The 12,395-nt window shown below is 39.9% G+C and overlaps 1 protein-coding gene across 2 annotated transcripts in view; it reads left to right on the forward strand.

Moving 5' to 3' along the window:
* LOC146670440 (N-acetyltransferase 8-like) overlaps window positions 1-12,395 on the forward strand; it is an 850,360-nt gene that overhangs the window by 794,183 nt on the left and 43,782 nt on the right. Inside the window, exon 1 of one of the 2 annotated variants that reach the window (XM_085407416.1) lies at window positions 10,702-11,006. The exons of the other annotated variant lie outside the window; for it this stretch is intronic. The gene's annotated coding sequence lies outside the window, so the exon portion shown is untranslated. Of the gene's footprint in view, window positions 1-10,701; window positions 11,007-12,395 lie in introns of those variants that run through there. 2 annotated transcript variants of the gene reach the window in all.

The raw sequence follows: 12,395 nt of genomic DNA on the forward strand, positions 1-12,395 counted from the left end.
ACCTACGCCAGGATCCTGTTTGTGGACTTCAGCTCTGCCTTCAACACCATCCTTCCAGACCATCTCTGAGGCAAGCTTTCCCAGATGAATGTGCCTGATCCCATCTGCCGGTGGATCACTGACTTCCTGACGGACAGGAAGCAGCATGTGAGGCTGGGAAAGAATGTCTCGGACTCCCGGACCATCAGCACCGGCTCCTCTCAGGGCTGTGTTCTTTCTCCTCTGCTCTTCTCCCTGTACACCAACTGCTGCACCTCCACCCACCAGTCTGTCAAGATAATCAAGTTTGCAGATGACACCACCGTTATTGGGCTCATCTCGGACGGGGATGAGTCTGCCTACAGGAGGGAGGTTGAACGTCTGGTGTCTTGGTGCAGCCACAACAACCTGGTGCTGAATGCCCAGAAGACAGTGGAGATTATTGTGGACTTCAGGAAGCACACAGCCCCACTCCCCCCCATCATCCTGACTGACACCCCCATCACCTCTGTGGACTCATTCCACTTCCTGGGTACCACCATCACTCAGGACCTGAAGTGGGAGCCCACCATCACCTCCGTCATCAAGAAAGCCCAGCAGAGGATGTACTTCCTGAGGCAGCTGAAGAAATTCAACCTGCCAACACGGACGATGATGCAATTCTACACCGCAATCATCGAGTCCATCCTCACCTCCTCCATCACCGTGTGGTACGCTGGAGCCACTATCAGGGACAAACAGAGACTGCAGCGTGTTGTGCGCTCTGCTGAGAAGGTGATTAGCTGTAGACTCCCATCTCTACAGGACCTGTACACCTCCAGGACACTGCGGCGTGCAGCTCGGATCTCAGCTGACCCTTCTCACCCTGGACACAGTCTGTTTGACCTGCTCCCCTCAGGCAGGAGGCTCCGGTCCATTCGCACCAGAACCTCTCGCCATAAGAACAGTTTCTTCCCCTCTGCTGTTGGACACATGAACAATAAACGTACGACTGTTCCCACCACTAACACATGACCCTACGCTGTGTTCACTGCATCATTCCATGTTTTGGCACTGATCACCACCTGCACTCATGTATATATCTTTCTACGTAGCACTTTTAATTCTTATTCTTACTTTTATTTTTTCATGTCTATTTAAGCGCAATTTATGACAGTATGTTTGCACAAGAATTTCACTCACATGTGCTGTACCAATGTACCTGCACATGTGATGTGACAATAAAAGTGATTTGATTTGATTTGATTTGAAGCACCGCAGCAATTTCCTAATGTTGTAAACCTGCTCAACATTTGGCAGTAAAACCCTTTCTGATTCTGATTGTTTTATTGTTTATGGTTGCGTTACTTTTAACTGTTATCTTGAATGTTGTGTTTACGCCGTGGTGCAGAGTCACTGACAGTTGTTGTTTTGCAGAGAGAGTGCTGTACCATGAGTGACTTCTGTTGTGCTGTTGTTGAACCTTGAGGCACATTGTAGCACCGGCAAAGGTTTTAACAAAGAGCTCCCCCTACCAGCTTAGGGTTAAATAACAAGCTCATTCTCTCTCTGTGAGCTTCTTTGTTAAGATTTCTCTGTATGCCGCAATATAAAACATTGCACGGACACGCTGTGCTAATTATATATTTTGAAAAAGAAATGTAGAGGTAGGAATTGCAATTAATCTAAATAACATGACGCTAAGCATCGGCCAATGAATGTGAACTAACAACAACAAGGTCGCGGGTATGGCTGCGACCGTAGGAAAAAACCCTAATGTGAAGGTATTTTACTGTGAATTTGATAGTAATGTTCTGTTCTTCTAGAAGAAGACTTTGATTTCACATTTTGAATGTAAATTAACGTTAAATCACTGTAATGTAATACAACATAATTGTCATGATTATTAAATGTATCTGTCTGTACATATGCATATTTAGATTGTTAAAATACATTCACAAATGTATCATGATTTCACAAATATCTGTCCGTTATTTGAAAGATTTAACTGTTGAATTCAAATGTAATGCTATGGAAAAGTATATAACATGATCCCTCTAAGCTTGTGTTACATCACATAAGTATTATTATCATTGGTAGTTAGGGCGTTCGTGGCTCAAGAGTTGGCAGTTCGCCTTGTGATCAGAAGATTGCCGTTTCGCGCCCCAGCTCGGACACTCTCCGTCGTTGTGTCCGTGGTCAAGACTCTTCACCTACCGCCTACTAGTGATGGCCAAAGGGGCCGATGGTGCGATATGGCAGCCTGGCCTCTGTCAGTCTGTCCCAGGGCATGCAATCGATTATTATTTAAACCAACTGTATATTTCTGTACATTTACATATTATGCTTCATATTTCCCCATTCTGTGACCTTGTTTATAGGTAATTTCATTGTTTGATCACGTAAAAATGTTCCTAATTTAAAAGCACTTGGAAAAGGCAGAATCCCATGTCAAATTAGCGCAACAAACTCTATTTTCATTACTGAAAATGACCGTGAAAATGATCATGAAAGTGGCCACTTTCATGAGCAATGTTCCCTCTAAGCTGCGCACGTGCGCAATTGCGCACTGCCTGTACAGTCTCTGAACACAAAAAAAATCTAACCTGAATTGAAATTAAAATTAATACTTTAACAATTCTGTTTTGCAGTGTTAGTCAGTAAGTGACTGGCTGCTCCCATTTGGGAACGATGCCACCTTATCCCATAGTCCAGCCAATAATGCCTATATGCGCAGCCAATCAACGTCGTTGACAGGCTATAACAGCGTCCTTATGTGCCGACACCGGTGTTTTAGCTGGCAAAGGGCGTGGCTGATGTGGAGTGAAGCCACGTTAATGACAACGTGTACAACCATTGGAGATGTGAGCAGGACAGACGGACGGGACAATTGACGGAAAACGTGTGGACTTTATACCAGTTTTTAAATTGTGTTGATAGGCCACGTAAAACCAGAGTTGTGATAAAAAAAAAATGCAATGTTTGGTTTTCTTCCTGAATACTGTCGTTGTTTATATTTACTGCAGGAAGAAACGGTTAAATCGGCGTTTTATAAGAAAAAAGGCTCGAAAGCACTCTCCGCCTGTGAACAAAAACAAACCCCACCCCCCTCTGCCTTTCTTATTCGTCCAATCAAATTCGTCGACCAATCAAAAAATGATATGGCAACGTGGCATCTAGTTGTTAAGAAACGGGGGAAGTTTTAGGAGTGACTGCGGTGTTTTGAGATGTGAGAGATTTGTGACGTTTAGCGCAAATCTTGTGTCGTTAGTGTGTAGTGTAGTCAATAGTTTTGTTGTGTGTGTCAGAACAATGAGGCGACTGCTGAATGTTACAGACTGATACAGGAGTGATACATCTACTCTGTCAGGCCTGCAGGTATCAGGCTGTTGTTCTCCTTTATCTCATAATGGACAGGAATTATTTTTTGGAGTGGCACAAATAATTTGTGTGGCATCAGATTTGATGCAGAACAGCTGATTGTTCTGTAAATAGTTTGAAATGTTTATTTAAAAATGCCTTGGCTGCATTTAAAAAAAATAGCTGCAAAAAACTTTGTTTGCCAAACTCTGTTACTTTTTTGAAGAAGTAACTATATAATTAATTGGCCAGCATTGGTCATTATATACTGTATTTTGGAAACAGAGTTACAGACTCTCTCCCAGACCACAGACTCATAATACAAGTCAGAGCTTTATAAAAATAAAAAAAAAAGTTGTGTTTTCGAAATTGGAGTTCAAGTTATTTTTACTTCCAATAGAGCTAACATACTACACAGGTCATGAACAAGATTTTTTTTACATTTTCATTGTAAATGGGCTAAAGCAGTTAATTAAAAGTAGTCTAACATAAATGTAAACGCTGTAATTTGATTATTTTAATAAACCATATAACTTGGATGGATTCGATGCTGGCGTGACCACAGTGCACACGTCTGATGTCGCTCACAGTGGTCCAAGGGATCGCTCAGGGAGTTTGTGTGTTCGCTCAGACACGTGAAAAATTAGAGGGAACATTGTTCATGAGTAAATCATATAAGGCTTACATGATTTACTCATGAAAGTGGCCACTTTCTCAATACTTTCATATATTGTTTTAGTAAGTGTCCAAAACACACACGTTTCATTTATATAACTTTTCAAGGGATCTTATATCTGTTTTCACTCTTGTATGGTTTTCATACAAGTTTCACACAAGACAGATACAAACTTTATAAGATTTATATATATCTTTTCCATATGGGTAGAGCCGGCTCCTTGAAGTGAATAACGGAAGCCGGCTCCTTATTGGGAGCCATGTGTTTTTTTTCTTTCTCTCACCCTCTCTCTTTCTTTTTTTTTACTTCACGCCGCTTGTGATTGGCCAATATGTGTTTGTGCCTTGTGTTTGCGCTGAGCAGAGGGGGAAGGGGTGGTAGTTACACTCACAGCAGCAGTAGCACATGAACAGTGCAGGAGGAAGAGAGAGAAAGAGAGCCAGGGGCAACAACAAGAGTCAACATTGACACGTTAGAAAGGTATAGTCAAGAAAATGAGTGACACCAAGAAAAGAAGCAAAATCTAGAATAATTTCAGTTTGGTTTGCAGTGTTTTGTGTTCTTCACTTTAAATTTGTTTAAAAGGAAAAAGTTGAAAGTTGAAATAGTTAAAAGTTGAATTGTAAATAGTTGTTTTTTGTGTTTTATAATTTGTTTTTTACATTTTATGTGGAATGAATAAATAAATCCATCCATCCACTTCTCCTTTCAGAGTCGCGGGAGCACTGGAGCCTGTGCCAGCTGTCTTAGGGTGAGAGGCAGGGTACACTCTGGACAGGTCGCCAGTCTGTCGCAGGGCTAACACACAGACAACCAATCATACTCACATTCACTCCCATGGGCAATTTAGTGTTTTCAGTTGACCTAACCCCAGCAGCCATAGCTGGAATGGCCAACGGGCATACCGGGCATTTGACCGGTGGGCCGATGGTGATTTTTCATTTTTATGGGCCGATGTTTTTTGTTTGTTTGTTTGTTTTTTGTAACAGCACAAACAATAAAAGGTGGTGGATTGGCCAGATGCTGGTCGATGTGTAAAAATAACTCAGTTGTTTGGTGGTGGCTATGGTGGAGCTTCCACAGAGGCAACAGGTGGATGAGGGAAAGTGGAGGCAGGAGGAGGAGAGACCTGACGCGGCCGCCGGGCCGAGTATCAGGTGTACTGAACTTCAGGTAAGAAGTTATGACCTGCAGTCGATCTGGGTCAGATATAAACCAAGTTTAGGTGGAGTTTATTTTCGTTGTGCTGACTTTTTACAGTCAGTTACAATAACTCGTACTGCGTACTAGCTAGCATGACGGAGTTTCTATATAGCTGGGTGGGTGCTTTGATGTTACTAATAGTGAACTTTATTTTATTCATAAGGTTAGTAGTGTTGCCAACCGTCCCGTAAAAAACGGAATCGTCCCGTATTCAGAGAAAATATTACGCGTTTCGTTGAGAAAGAACACAGTTTGTCCTGTACTTCAGCTACAATGGAAAAGACACAAAGCTGGAGTTATTCTGTGTTTACACCGCACAGCTGCTGCTTCTTCTCTCATTCTCTCCCCCTCTTGTTGCTACTTCAATCATGAAACTGATCAATGATCAGCTGATCAGTTTTTCTCTCTTGTTTGTTTATCGCCCACTTTGCGCCAGAAACAGGAAACCAGCGGTTGTCGCGCTAAACAACAGCAGCACGTTTAAGCTTGATCAGCTGTTGTTAGAATTTATTTAATATTAATTTCTAGTTTTCAAGCTGCTGGTCATGATATCGGTTTGGATATGTGGTGAGAGGAAAACATGAAGATGAAACCAGGAGATGTCCTTACTGAAACATCAGAGCTGAACAGGTGATGGAGAAACAGGTTTACCTTTTAGGTGACATGGATGAGTTGAAGGGAAGTTATGAACTGTTTCTGAGAGACAAATAACACCAGGATCCTTTGTAGCTGACAACTGGTAACTGCAGGGGCGGGTCTAGCAAAGTTTTGCCAGGGGGCCAGGTAGGGCATTAACAGGGAAAGGGGGGCACAAAGAAATACTTTTCTTTCTTCTTCTCATTTAAAATATCTCACTTTTATTAAATAATTATCTGAATCTTACAACCAAAGTTTTTATCTGAAGTAAAATGTATAGAAATCATACATATACCAACAAGACAGTGTACATCACTGTTACAACAGTGTTTGTTTTCATTCAAAGGCTCTATGGCTTTAATACCTGGTGGGCCGGTCTCTAGTCAAAATGCCGATTTTTTTGTCCCAGTCCAGCCCTGCCAGTAACTGCATGTCTTTGGACTGTGGGAGGAAGCCGGAGTGCCCTGGGAGAATAAAAATAATAGCCGATCTAGGAGAGAAGGACAACTGCTGCCTGATCCCTTATGTGTCAGAAGTATTGGAACAGTTGAGACACATTTTTTCTAAACACCATGGGCCAAAAATTGATCTACCCCAACGATCGGGTCCCCTGACACAAACAGAGTAATATAGTGCACGCTGTTAAGTGCAAGGAGGATTGTCATGATTTATACATTGGGCAAACTCTGGTATAGCAGCTGGCACAACACAGAAGACCTGACTAGTCGGGCCAGGACTTCACACTCTATTTCCTTCAACAGGCCAGGTGGACACTCTTTCAATGATGAGGATGTACACATCCTGGACAGGGAGGAACGCTGGTTTGAGCGAGGAGTCAAGGAGACCATTTATGTGAAAAGGGAAAGGCCATCTCTGAATCGCGGAAGGGGCCTAAGGGTGCCATCTTACAATGCTGGCCTCACAACCCATTGTTCATTCAGTGGGGTAGATTTAGTCATTGTGCAAATGTACTCTTTAGGTTGGGGAAACCTGCAGTCAGCTGAGATTAAAGAAATGACTTGGATGAGTGATGAAATGTTTCTCCCGCTTAAAGCGCTACATCCAGATGAACAGAATCAACGTCTTGGGATAAAGAAGTGACAGGAGAAGCAGCCTTCAGCCATACCGTGAGTGTTAATATCAGTGCACGACAACAACCAGTTTATTGAAGAACATTTGTGACATTAAAATAAGATTATTTTTAAACTATGCTGTCATATTACCTTAATAAGAACTTAGCTAGACAGCCAGATCCACATCTGAGTCTGACTAACAAGACAGGGGACGCAAAAATGAACACAATGCAAAAGACAAGTGATTGTTACAATTAAACAGGAAATCACTAACACGCAGAGAGAGAGAGACAGACAGACAGACAGACAGACACATGGACAAAATAAGAACTGCCTAAACTAAACAAGGACCAGAGAACTAAGAAAACTCAGAAGCATAACGAAATAACACACTCAGGAAATAAACCTAAATAAACCAGTCCAGAAATAACTAACAGTCTCATGCAAAGACAAAATACTGTCATGGCGACAGACCACTGTCAGACCACTGTCACCATGACCACATAACATTTTGAATAAGGTAAACTTGTAAAAATAAAAATAAAAATCCATAAAAGTCTTTTGTAAAACAGAAATTAAATGTAAAAATGTGTAATATGATTTTTAAAAGCAAGTCTATTTAGAGTTTTTTCCCCTTAAAGTCTTTTCTATGTTAAACCAAAATTCAAATAAAGCAGTAAAGGCTGTAACCTGAAAAATTCAGTTCTGAAAATACAGTTCCTTATAATAAATAAAATCTGAACAAATTATTAATTTAATTTGGATTTTATCAGTGTTGAACAAAAAGTGGACCTGAGACGGCATAAAATCAAAGTATCCAACAAATTTAAGTAATTCAATTTAGTGGTTGTACATGGAAGGTCAGTCAGCTTGACAAATAACAGTCAAAAAGCAAAGTTCAAAAAGAAGAAAACATTCATGTTAAAACAGCCAAAAATAGTTAAGATGTAACCACACAGTCAGTCTGTAATCTAAAGGATGAATACACAAACCATAAACTGAAATAACAGTTTTATAGCTACTGAACTTCACCTTTTTATGGTCACTGTGTTTATTTAACAAGGAACCTTGGAAGGTTGATTTAAATTAAATATTTCCTTCACTTACTAAAATCCTATGAGCAATGTGTCCCATACCAACATATTTGCCCCACGTTTGCCCTACGACAGCAATGACAGCAAAAACAAACCAAAACAAAACCCCCTCTCTATTGCCCCCTAGTGTCTGACTGCAGTGTAGATCATAACCTCACTGTGATTTTGGTTTCATTGCACTAGTTTTCTTATAAGTTTGTTTTTATCACTAACATAATATATTTACCCAGAATAGGGAAATCCCTCGGTTGTTAATTCAAGAAGTATTGTAGTTCAGACATTGCTTCTGCTTGTTTGATTGTATTAATGGAAGGATGCTAAGATGTGCAGCAGGAAGCCAAAGATGAGACACTGATACTGTTTATATTAGAAACAGAGAAAGGCCATGGAGCCAACCCTGCTGTTGTTCCTCACATCTCTGTGTGGTGTATTTCAAGCATCATCATACACGTAATAATGTTGGCCCCGTAATAATATTGAAACTGACCAATTCTACTGTCACGACATGATAACTTTACAATGCGGAGAAAAAAGAATGTTTCTTTTTATTTATAGTATGATGCGATTCCATACTAGATTATTGACGAATGTGAGTTGTTGTTATTCAGCCTGCTATGTGCCCCTTTTCAAAAGCTAGTTATACAATATATAAAACTCTTCCAAACTTCGACCCCCAAAAAACTGATGTCATGCTTTCTCCCAAAACTCATCAGTTTTCAACTCAGACTACAGTCCTACACACCAACACCCTCTATACCCCTCTATTAATTTACATATGAACAAAAAGCAAATACAAAAACCAACCCAAAGAGACTTTAAAGCGATCTCCGCATGATTCTACTGTAGAAACATGAACAGGTAGAAATGGAGCCTGCAAGTCTCTGTTTTTGTTACCTGCTGTATATTCAAATCAATTCAATTTTATTTATATAGTGCCAAATCCCAACAGCAGATTTATATTGTACAGTAGATACAGAGAAAAATCCAACAATCATATGACCCCCTATGAGCAAGCACTTTGGCGACAGTGGGAAGGAAAAACTCCCTTTTAACTGGAAGAAACCTCCGGCAGAACCAGGCTCAGGGAGGGCCGGGGCCATCTGCTGCAACCGGTTGGGGTGAGAGAAGGAAGACAGGATAAAAGACATGCTGTGGAAGAGAGACAGAGATTAATAACAGACATGATTCAATGCAGAGAGGTCTGTTAACACATAGTGAGTGAGAAAGGTGACTGGAAAGGAAAAACTCAATGCATCATGGGAATCCCCGGCAGCCTACGTCTATTGCAGCATAGCTAAGGGAGGATTCAGGGTCACCTGGTCCAGCCCTAACTATATGCTTTAGCAAAAAGGAAAGTTTTAAGCCTAATCTTAAAAGTAGAGAAAGTGTCTGGAAGCTGGTTCCACAGAAGAGGGGCCTGAAAACTGAAGGCTCTCCCTCCCATTCTACTTCTAAATACTCTAGGAACAACAAGCCTGCAGTGCGAGAGCGAAGTGCTCTAATAGGGTGATATGGTACTACAAGGTCCTTAAGACAGTGGTTCCCAAACTTTTTTTTGCTGCGCCCCCCTTTGTTTTACAAGAAAAATGTTCGCGCCCCCCTCGCGCGCGCACACGCACGCACGAACATATCCTCCAACCACACACACCCATATTTTTCTCCATTGCGGTTTATTTCACACCTCAAACATTTAGTAAACAGTTAAGCAAATACAAGTAATATGCAATAAATTGCAGGTGGTAAGGAAATAAACTACTAACTCTTTTAAGCTACGTCCGCACCTACACGGGTATTTTTGAAAACGCAGCTGTTTCGTCCACACGTAAACGGCGTTTGGAATCACTCCTTAAAACTCCCTTTTTTCGTTTACGTGTGGACGAGGAATACAGAGTTCATCACGCAACGTCAAAGGTATGTGCCTTTTTTCACGTCACGCTGTGCGCCACGTAATTGTTTACATGAGATGAATTGCAGAATGGGAGACAGAGACAAAATACTGTTAATCTGACAATCTTCAGGTTTTACGCGCAGTTACTGTCCCTCCATTTACAAAGGCAGAGGCGTCACGGTGTAATTATTTTACATGTAGTTGTTTTTTTTCCTGTGTAATAATATTCAACATTGCTATCAATAAAATTTTCAATCCCTCTGCAAAATGGGTTCAAAAACATAAACAACTGTTGGATGCTGTTTGTCCGTGATTTGTACAGGGGGAAGAAATCGTAGCAGGATCAGCCTGATGTTATTTGTATCCCGCTGTAACTTTACTGTGTAAAGAGCTAACATCTCCAAAATGTCAGGAGTAGTTAGTCATTACAACAAGTGTTTGTGAACTAAAAATCAAGAATGTGGGATACTGTTTGATTTGAAGAGCCCAGCGCTGCTCGTGACGAAGGAAAGACCAATTCTGCAGGGGAGACCTACCTTGGCACTTGTGCAGGTGAAACCAAAGGGAAGATATGCTTCACCATATTTTCTAGTCTTTGGCTTAGAATGAAGTTGGTTTGGAAACATATTTAGCTATGCTTCATCTCCTGATTTGCGTTTGTGGAGGCGCCCCGTGCTAGCAGTGTCCAAGCTTTGGTTTGTTTTTTTTTCTCTTCCTTTTCATAGCGCCCCCCCTCCTAGGGGGCGGGCCCCACACTTTGGGAAGGTCTGCCTTAAGATATGATGTAATATATCCGCTCTGGCTGCTGCTGCTTGCTTTTACAGCTGGACTTTGAACCTAATCACCTCATCTAAGTATTATAAGTGCTGTAGGAGTCAAGCTGTGTTTTATTAACCAGCATAGTGTAACAGTTAGTGTAACAGTAGATGATGTTTAACACTTTTACAGCTGTACTTTGAACCGAATTATCCCATCGAAGTATTACATGGGCTGTGAGAGTCAAGCTTTTGTGCTGCTTTTGTGTTTTATTAACCAGTCTAGAAGTTGAGCTGATTCACAGTGTTGCTGCGCTTCTTCATTGTTTCGTGTGAACTCTTCTCCGTGAAGGATCAACCTGTGTAAGTTCACTAACGTAAAGCAGAGGTAATTGTGCGATTGTAATCTGGCTAGCAGACAAATTTATTACACAGCAACTCATATAGTCACTATAGTCACTTTTTTGTTTTTTAACCAGCAACAATTGCCTCAAGATAATTTGTATAATACAAGAGAGGTGATAGGATCTGGAAATTCCTTGTTTATGGTAGCTAAATGTTATATTAAACACAACCATAAACAGTGCTACAGATAAGCAGACTTAATAAAATCAAATTAAACTAGAAAAATTTGCATTTCCTGCGAAAATGCAGTGTGGATGCTTTAAAGCTGAAGCTGTATGCAAAAAGTAGCTGAAAAAGCTGAAAAGTTGCAGAAATTGTAAAAACTTTGCAGAAGCAAAAGAAGTTTGCTAAAATGGAATAACTTAGCAGAACTGCAATATCTTAGAGGAAACATAATACTTGGCAGAGATACAATAGCATAGCAGAATTTAGCAGAAATATTGTAACTTACCAGAAACATGATAACTTCTCAAAAATACAAGAATTTAGGAGAAATAGTATAAGATAACAGAAAGAATATATTTAGCCAAAAATGCTTAAACATTACAGAAACACTATGATTTAGAAAAATAGTACAACAGAGCAGAAATATTGTGATTTACCAGAGACACTGTGATGAACTATGAATATTGTAATTTTAAATTAAGACTATGTTTTAGCACAAATATTATAATTTGGCAGAAATACTATAATTTAGCAGAAATACTATATTAAGCACAAATCCTATAAAAAGCAGAAATGGTATGATTAAGCATAAATACTACATTTAGTAGAAATACTTTGTTTTAGCACAAATCCCATAAAAAGCAGAAATACTGTACTATGATTTAGTAGAAAAACTATAATTAATCAGAAATACTAAATTTAGCAGAAATACTATATTAAGCACAAATCCTATGAAAAGCAGAAATAATATGATTAAGCATAAATACTACATTTAGCAGAAATACTATATTAAGCACAAATCTTATAAAAAGCAGAAATACTATATTAAGCACAAATCCTATAAAAGCAGAAATAGTATATTAAGCACAAATCTTATAAAATAGCAGAAATAGTATGATTTAGCACAATAGTAATAAGTTAAACAGAAAAATTGGAAAAGCAAAATGGACAGCTGAAAAAATGCTGAACATGCTGAGGGTCCCTCAAATATACTTGTTAAATGACAAAAATCTGAAAAAAAATTTATGACAGCCACACAATTACAAATATGTACACATGAGGAAACACACATGCACAGAGAGACACACACACAAGATCCAATTCAGTCAACCAGTCTAACTATATTCAATTTAAATCCTACAATGACATGCTGCCAAATAAGGGCAGGGTCCTCTCTCTCCC

The sequence above is a fragment of the Rhamphochromis longiceps genome, linkage group LG5 (genome assembly GCF_057381845.1).
Source record: "Rhamphochromis longiceps isolate RC_006_pf linkage group LG5, R_longiceps_female_GT1.1, whole genome shotgun sequence".
In the NCBI taxonomy this organism is placed as follows: Eukaryota; Metazoa; Chordata; class Actinopteri; order Cichliformes; family Cichlidae; genus Rhamphochromis; species Rhamphochromis longiceps.